Here is a 9,660-nt window from a genome sequence, read left to right as displayed (position 1 = left end):
GTCCCGTTAAGTGCTCTTGAATTACCTGAGGGATTGCTGCCATTGTGAACGCAGGACGACGTGGGTGGTTATAATCTGCAGTTATAACCAGGAGCAACGTGATAATCATGAGTAAAACCCTGAAGACTGCACCCCACTGTCTCTGTGAATTATTGCTGCACCATCATTCCCTGCAGCACCACACTGCACAACAACGTCTACCTCATCTATAATCACCACAGCAATGCCCTGGAGCTTAGCTCTACCTGTGGAGAGCTGAACCAACTCTGCTGCATTACCAACAGCTCCAGTGACCTGCTCTGCAGCGGCGGCTCCCTTTAGCCGCATACCACAGGTGGCGTCACGAACATTAAACTATAAAAACTATAATCCCCTTTTATTGACCGCCCTGGGTCACGGACCGGGTCACTGCCACTGTGACATCCCCTGCACCGACAGGCCCGGCACCGAGTACCCCACGGCCCAGGGGGCGCGTCACATGTGTCTGCACAAACGCATTTGCCGCAGAACACCAGGATTGGCAAAGTCGCCACTGGCGCCCTGTGCTCTTCACAGATGAAAGCAGGTTCACACTGAGCACATGTGACAGACGTGACAGAGTCTGGAGACGCCGTGCAGTGCGATCTGCTGCCTGCAACATCCATCAGCATGATCGGTTTGGCAGTGGGTCAGTAATGGTGTGGGGTGGCATTTCTTTGGAGGGCCGCACAGCCTTCCATGTGCTCGCCAGAGGTAGCCTGACTGCCATTAGGTTCTGAGATGAGATCCTCAGACCCTTTGTGAGACCATATTCTGGTGCGGTTGGCCCTGGGTTCCTCCTAATGCAGGACAATGCCAGACCTCATGTGGCTGGAGTGTGTCAGCAGTTCCTGCAAGATGAAGGCATTGAAGCTATGTACTGGCCCGTCCGTTTCCCAGACCTGAATACGATTGAGCACATCTGGGACATCGTGTCTCGCTCCATCCACCAACGTCACGTTGCACCACAGACTGTCCAGGAGTTGGCGGATGCTTTAGTCCAGGTGTGGGAGGAGATCCCACAGGAGACCCTCCGCAACCTCATCAGGAGCATGCCCAGGCATTGTAGGGAGGTCATACAGGCACGTGGAGGTCACACACAATACTGAGCCTCATTTTGACTTGTTTTAAGGACATTACATCAAAGTTGGATCAGCCTGTAGTGTGTTTTTCCACTTTAATTTTGGGGGTGACTCCAAATCCAGGCCTCCATTGGTTTATAAATCTGATTTCCATTGATGATTTTTGTGTGATTTTGTTGTCAGCACATTCAACTTTGTACAGAACAAAGTATTCAATGAGAATATTTCATTCATTCAGATCTAGGATGTGTTATTTGAGTGTTCCTTTTATTTTTTTGAGCAGTGTATATATGTAAGAATTGTACAGGTAGGGCTTATAAACATCCTGTAAAAATTAAGAAGGGCATCATACCATGTTGGAGTGGATACGATTTTTTCATCGCCTGTTCTTGCATTTTATTGCAATGTTTTGGCGACCAAAAAGCCGTAATTCTGGCACTAGGAGACTAGAAGTTCCGATCATGCAATTGCCTGTGTTACACACAGCAGGGCTTCAGCCCTGCTATATGTAACAGAAGTGCTCATCTGCTATGAAAACCGCCCACGGGGCAGCGCTCACAACAGATCAGCTATGACAACCACAGGGGTCTCCTGCAGACCCCGGGTTGTCATGCCAACCCATTGGCGACCCGCGGTCATGTGACATGGGCATTGATGGGCGGAGTCATTGACGCGCTTCCGGCGCGGCGATGTTAAATGCCGCTGTCAGAGATTGATAGCGGCATTTAACTAGTTAACAGCCGCGGGTGAATGGCGATTGCACCTGTGGCTGTTAGGGGCACATGACAGCTGATAAGATTAGCTATCCTGTCCCTGGAAAGGTGCGGGCTCAGCGCCGAAGACCGCATCAAAGGAGGAGACACACCATGCGCCGTACATGTACTGTGCATGTCGTGAAGGGGTTAATATAATATTTACTTGGCTGCTAGAAAAATAAATTCCACTATTCCCTATCTATAATTAAATGGGTTGTCCAGTCTTAGAAGAAAAGCCTGCAGTATGAGATTACAGACTTCTGAATTGTAACAGAACACACATATTTTATCTTTTATGCAATGAACCAGGCAGGGAACCCCAAAAATTGATGTGGAGTCACGATCTTCCTTGGAGATCAACTAAGCCTAAGTTTATCTGTGCCAAAGTTATGAGGGTAAAGAGCAGCCAGCCGTACTGAAGTGTAACTTTGGGAGGTCAAATGGTCCAAGTACTGGGCTGCTTTGCTAAGGGAATTGAGGCTACTGGATCTGCCCGCATCTCCACACCCAGTGTGCACCTTTGCCTGTCACAATACCCAGAGTGCGCCAGCTACAATAATGTTTCTTAAGTGCCCACTTAACATTTAATAATGTACAGAGTCCCCCCACTTACAGTAATAATGTCCCTTGAGCCCCTCCATTTACAGTAATAATGCCCCTGAGCCCCTCATGTACAGTAATAATGTCACCTGAGCCCCAATGTTCTGTAACAATGTCACCTGAGTCTACCTCATGTACAGTAATATCCCTTGAGTCGGTCCATTTACAGTAATAATGTCCCCTTAGTTTCCCCATGTACAGTTTCCCTAAACACAGTGTGATGCCCTCACTGCTTCCCTATGCAAATTATGATGGTCTCACAGCTCCCTTATACACAGTATGATTGGCTTACAGCTCTACTATATACAGAATGATGGGCCTATAATTCTCCTATACACAGAATGATGGGTCCATAGCTTCCCTATACATTGTATGCTGCCATCCACAGCTTCCTATACACAGTATAATAATGCCTCACTGTATCAAGCCACCACAGTGCTCCACACTGTATAATGGCCCCCCCACATTTGTCCCCACAATAAAGGATAAGCCCCCATAGTCTCTCCACAAGTAATGTTAAAATAAAAACATCATGTACTCACTTAAACTCAGATCCACCTACAGACAGCGATAAGGTGCAGCCGGACCAACGCAGTGATGTCATTGCACCAGAGTCAGAGTCCTGGTACAATTACATCAACACATTGCTCCACAAGGGACTCGTCCAGTGCATCATTGTGCTGTGTTACAGGCTGTAATCCCAAAGGGACGTGGTCTACTGAGCAGAGAGTGGTAGTGAAGATAGACCATGCCTCCTTGCCATAGGCGGATTATAATGAGGGCAATCTGGGCTACGGCTCGGGGCTAGAAGCTCCAGGGGGGCCCTTGTCCAGATTGCCCTCATTATAATGTGTGCGCCGCTGATGCTATCCCAGCAGTCAGGGGCGGGTTGGACAGCGAGGGGGGGGGGAGACGGGCCGCTACCCCAGCAGCTGCACAGGACCCCTGCTTCTTCTTTTGGCCGGGCCAGCACTGCACCTGTAAACTTTCTTGTGTGCTGGCCCGGCCCTGTGCGTGGCCGTGTCTTCTAACGTGACGTCAGGCAGTGCACCCTGCACTGCTGCACCGGAGAGGAGCTGGACGACGGCAGCCGAGCAGAGGGATGGTGAGTGACGTGTGTGTGTGCACATGTATGATTGTGTTTATGTACACAGGCCAAAATACATATTAATGAAATAAATCTTCATTTATTAAAAAAAATAATGATAACAGGCAATGGAAGAAAACATGCACAGTGCAAATGGCTATGTGAATAAAGGACACACAGCCGAGGAGACATAATTCATGGTAATATCAATATAACATTATATACATATATGCGTTTTTCCCCTCCATATCATGAAATCATGACCATGCTAATACACAATAATGCAGCACATGTATACATATATCTGCATGTCACCCCTATCAAAAATATAATGGCATTACCTGCCAGATTAGGGGATATCCGTAGAATAGGGCATCAATGGAAAAGTAGTGGACAACTTCTTTAAGGTTTTTATAACAAATGGAGAGGTGATGGGAGTGATGGCTTAGGAGTGTAGTGATCTGGAGTCAGTCTGGTGGAGGTGTGACATGGTCCATGTACTGAGTAATAAATTCAGGTGATTGACAAAGAACTCAATCTAAGACATGAACTTCCGTATCAGCTTGAATACCCAGATTATTCTCCATGTTTCTCAAAATGTCTTTTCAGCATTATCACTTTCATATCTGTCATACTGCAGAGCAGTAGAAACGTGTCCTGTGCAGTCACGGATCGCACTTCTCCATCTGTCATCTGAAGGACGACTCTAAGTTTGGTGAATGCCGGGAGAATGTGACCTGCCTGACTGCATTGTGCCAACCATGGGCGTACCCACCATGGAGCGGGGGGGCAACTGCCCCCCCCTAGAAGCAGGGCCGCACGACGCACACCAGGGCCAGCGTCAGCACCCGGCGCACCCGGGCAAATGTCAGGGCCCTGAGCAGGCGGGGGGGCCCCTCACCGTCAGCGCCTGCTCCCCCCCGCTTGCTCAGGGCCCAGGCACTCGGCAGAATACTTACCCCTCCCCGTGCCTTCGCAGCAGCTCCTGCATCCTCCACGGCTGCTGCACTGTGACGTCTTTACACCGCGCTCTCTCCTGAGCAGTCGCAGCGCAGAGTGGGATGAGGCCGGCAACACTGAGGAGTCCGGAGCAGCGGCAGCAGGTGAGACGTGAGGTGAGTATTTGATATTTTTTTTTATTGCATGGAGGCCTGTGGCAGTATAAGGGAGGGGGGTGAGGTGGGGGTGTGTGACATCCTGCATGGGGCATTATAAGGGGGGGTGACATCCTGCATGGGGCATTATAAGGAGGGGTGACATCCTGCATGGGGCATTATAAGGGGTGGGGGGTGACATCCTGAATGGGGCATTATAACGGGGGGGTGACATCCTGCATGGGGCATTATAACGGGGGGGTGACATCCTGCATGGGGCATTATAAGGGGAGGGGGGGTGACATCCTGTCCTGCATGGGGCATTATAAGGGGAGGGGGGTGACATCCTGCATGGGGCATTATAAGGGGGGGTGACATCCTGCATGAGGCATTATAAGGGAGGGGGGTGACATCCTGCATGGGGCATTATAAGGGGGGGGGTGGCATCCTGCATGGAGCATTATAAGGGGAGGAGGGGTGACATCCTGCATGGGGCATCATAAGGGGGGGTGACATCCTGCATGGGGCATTATAAGGGGGGTGACATCCTGCATGGGGCATTATAAGGGGGGGGTGACATCCTGCATGGGGCATTATAAGGGAGGGGGGGATGTGACATCCTGCATGGGGCATTATAAGGGGGGTGACATCCTGCATGGGGCATTATAAGGGGGGGTGACATCCTGCATGAGGCATTATAAGGGAGGGGGTGTGTGTGACATCCTGCATGGGGCATTATAAGGGGGGTGACATCCTGCATGGGGCAATATAAGGGAGGGGGGGTGTGACATCCTGCATGGGGCATTATAAGGGAGGGGGGGGTGTGACATCCTGCATGGGGCATTGTAAGGGAGGGGGGGTGACATCCTGCATGGGCATTATAAGGGAGGGGAGGTGTGACATCCTGCATGGGGCATTATAAGGGAGGGGGGTGTGTGACATCCTGCATGGGGCATTATAAGGGGGGGTGACATCCTACATGGGGCATTATATGGGGGGGGGACAGCCTGCATGGGGCATTATGTGGGGGGAACAACCTGCGTGGGGCATTATGTGGGGGGGGACAGCCTGCATGGAGCGTTATATGGGAGCCAGTATTCTGTATGGAGCGTTATATGGGGGCCAGTATCCAGCATGGAGCGTTATATTGGGGCCAGTATCCTGCATGGAGCGTTATATGGGGGCCAGTATTCTGTACGGAGCATTATATGGGGGCCAGTATCCTGTATGTAGCGTTATATGGGAGCCAGTATTCTGTATGGAGCATTATATGGGGCCCAGTATTCTGTATGGAGCATTATATGGGGGCCAGTATCCTGTATGGAGCGTTATATGGGGACCAGTCTCCTGTATGGGGCATTTTATGGGGGCCAGTTTCCTGTATGGAGCGCTATATGGGGGCCAGTATACTGTGTGGAGCGATTCGCCAATTTCTGAGCTATTGTGGAATTTACAATAGATATCACTCATGTAATGTAAGAATTGAAATCTTTGCATTGTACTATATATATATTTCTTTTCGGTATCTGTGACCATGGCTTGCCCCCCCCCTAGTTTTGATCCTGGGTACGCCCATGGTGCCAGCGGTAAAGTTTGGGGGAGGAGGATGATGCTATTGGGTTGTTTTTCAGGGGTCGGCTTTGGCATCTTAGTTCCAGTGAAGGGAAATCTTAATTCTTCAGCATAGAAGATATTATGGACAAATGTTTGCTTCCAGCATTGTGGGAACAGTTTGGAGAAGGCCCTTTTCTGTCCCAGCAGGACTATGCTCCAGTGCACAAAGCAAGGTCCATAAAGGCAAGGTTGGGGAGAACCTGACTAGCCGCACAGAGCCCGGACTTCAAGCCCATCGGGATGTACTAGAATGGAGATGGAAAACCCATCCAGCATCAGTATCTGACTTCACACATGCTCTTCTGAATGAAGGGGCAAAAATTCCTACACAAACCTCCAAAATCTTGTAGAAAGAGACCAACTCCAAATTATTGTCTATAGATTTAGAATGTCATAAAATTCTGTATCCCTATACTTATGTCCATATGGTGCATATAACAATATAAGAAAACAATGGGATTATAAGATGCTTCTACATATATGTGTTCATGGGTCTGTATGTCGGGGGGGGGGGGTGTTGTTTCCTATCATTTGTAACAATTTACTGTATCAGATTATTTACATACAATTATAAACCCTCCATAGACTTTATCATATATAGTTATATTGGATCTCATTGGCTGCAGGGCTTGTTCTAGAATGTTGTGACATCACAGGATCGGCACCATGGTCACCTCTGCCTGGACATTATGACATCATGAAGGTTATATAAGCAACCGCTCACCCAGAATTCCGTTGTGGGTTATAGCAGGAGGTTTACAGTGAGTATCTGTGTCTTACACTCCTGTTCTGTCCTTATTATTTCCCATAGATATAAGTTTCTGATTTCTTATAACAAACCTCCTCTACTTCCCAATTCTTATATCCCATACATTTTTAATTAGAAAACCTGATATTTGTTAATTACCTAGTTATGACAATATGTACTATTGATGTAATTGGTATTTAACATTAGGCTATGTATAAGGAAACCTCTCTCTTTTTATCCAATTTCAGGTTTATGTGAATATTTATTTTAGAAAACGATGAGCGCAATTTGGAGAATGATTTGTGTAAGTCTGAAATAAGAAAAGTCATGTAATTCAGAATAGTGATTGCAATGCTATCTCTATATGTATATATAAAAATGAATTTCTATTGTCTGATGTCTGTTCTTTATACACGGCCAAATGCCAGGACTAATCAGGCAGTTACGATTAAGACGATACCAAACTTGTATTTTTTTCTTTATTTGTTAAAAAAAAAATCAGAATTTCATTAAAAAAAAAAAAAAGAAAGAGCTTGAGTCACCAATTTCGAATACCAGTAACATTTTTATTTTTTGATCGATGGAGCTACACATGGTTCTCACATGTGAAGCCCGTCTGCACACAATATCCGTCTACACACATAGCCGCCATTTATTGGGCACCGGTCATGTGTCATTTCACAGCACAAAGATGCCATAGTAGTTTACATGGTATACAAACAGTACAGGAATTATCATTTAACCCCTTAACTGAGTGCTGTCCATGAAATAACTGACATCACAGGGACGGCGCTAGGACCAATGCGATTCAATTAGTTGACAGGAGCGTGCAGAAACACATCTTAGCATGCATTCGTTTCTTCTACGTCAGACTTGCCTATTTAAGTGTATGAGAGCGCAAAAAATTTCCAAATGAAATGCAAAATTTACTGTCATCTGAAAATAACACCTTTTACCACTGAGCAACAGTCCAGGTCTTTTTCTCGTTGGCTCAGGTAAGACGTTTCTGGCGTTGTCTATTGATCATGAGTGGCTTGACACAAGGAATGCGACACTTGTAGCCCATGTCCTGGGTATTTCTGTGTCTGGTGGCTCTTGAAGCAATGACTCCAGCAGCAGTCCACTCCTTGTGAATCTCCCCCACATTTTTGAATGGCCTTTACTTAACAATCCTTTCAAGGCTGCGGTTATCCCGGTTGCTTGTGCACCTTTTTCTACCACACTTTTTCCTTCCACTCAACTTTCCATTAATATGCTTAGATACAGCACTCTGTGAACAGCCAGGCTCTTTAGCAATGACCTTTTGTGGCTTACCCTCCTTTTGGAGTGTGTCAGTGACTGCCTTCTGGACATCTGTCACGTCAGCAGTCTTCCCCATGATTGTGGAGCCTACTGAAACAGACCAAGGGACCTTTTAAATGCTTAGGAAGCCTTTGCAGGTGTTTTTTGTTAAGTATTCTAATTTACTGAGATAATGACTTTTGTGTTTTCATTGGCTGTAAGCCATAACCATCAACATTAACAGAAATAAATACTTAAAATAGCTCACTCTGTTTGTAATTACTCAATATAATATAGGAGTTTCACGTTTTGTATTGAAGAACTGAAATAAATTACATTTTTGCTGATATTCTAATTTTGTGAGAAGCACCTGTATGTGAAGGCTTGTTTTTTTGCATGGTGACCGAATGGTTTATGAAGACTATTTTAGGATAGCTACAAAGCTTTCATCGCCTCTTAATGCATTTTTTTGTTGCGTATTAACAATCAAAAACCCGCAATTTTGCCATTTTTTTTTCTACCTTACAATTTTTACAGATTGGGTCAATTACTTTTATATTTTCATAGATTAGACTTTTCTGAACACGTTGATTCCAAATGTGTATTTTTTTTCCTTTCTTTAATTTTAACTGGGTGATTTGAATTTTTATGTTTTTTTTACATTTTTCAAACCTTTTTTCTTTACTTTTTTCTTAATTTGTTAGGTCCATTACAAGATGTGAACCTGCGATCATGTGATTGCTTGTGCTGCATACAGCAGTATTGCGGTATATAGTAAAAATCACCATCTTCTGTGACACCCAACCACAGGCACGGGGAGGAGGGGGGCATTTAGCCGGCCCCTGACTGTCATAACAACCCATCGACTCCCTGTGATCGTCATGATTAAATGCCGCTGTCAGCCACTGAGAGCGGCATTAAACAGGTTAACAGCGGTCACACCAATTGCTGCTGATAGAGGATGATGCCATCTCTATAATATAGCAACATCTGCCCAGTGTGGAGCGGGCTCTGCTCCTGAGACCGCTCCAAAGTCCCTGACACGCTCCATGAGGAATATATTCATCATGGGACATTAAAGGGTTAAACTATGTAGATTTAGCAATGCAGCTCTGCCAGTTTGCCCCCATCTTTTAACGCAAATAAATGTGGAAAAAAATGGACTCAGCTTCAGAGATTGATAACACGCAGCTCATTTGTAGATATATTCACCATATTTTATGCTTGAATAAGTGGACAATAAAGTCAGATGTCTCTGAGTTGTCAGCAGATGCCGGGGTCACTTACCAGGCGGCGGTTTATGGACTATATGAATGCTGCATGGGGCACGGACTGGCTCTCTGCTCATAGACTGCGCTTGTGTGAGAACTTAAAATCCCAT

General features: G+C 46.3%; 1 long non-coding RNA gene across 1 annotated transcript in view; it reads right to left on the bottom strand.

Annotated features, from left to right (window-relative positions):
- Positions 1–7,613: 7,613 nt before the first annotated feature.
- LOC141273484 (uncharacterized) overlaps positions 7,614–9,660 on the bottom strand; it is a 34,459-nt gene continuing 32,412 nt past the window's right edge. The window contains exon 5 of the long non-coding RNA XR_012322099.1: positions 7,614–8,390. This is a non-coding gene — a long non-coding RNA (uncharacterized lncRNA). The remainder of the gene's footprint in view (positions 8,391–9,660) is intronic.

This window comes from Phyllobates terribilis, unplaced genomic scaffold (genome assembly GCF_046119375.1).
Source record: "Phyllobates terribilis strain yellow unplaced genomic scaffold, ASM4611937v1 Scaffold_5__5_contigs__length_657084704, whole genome shotgun sequence".
NCBI lineage: Eukaryota > Metazoa > Chordata > Amphibia > Anura > Dendrobatidae > Phyllobates > Phyllobates terribilis.
Note: the sequence above shows the minus strand (reverse complement) of the source record. Positions and strands in the feature narration are given on the sequence as shown.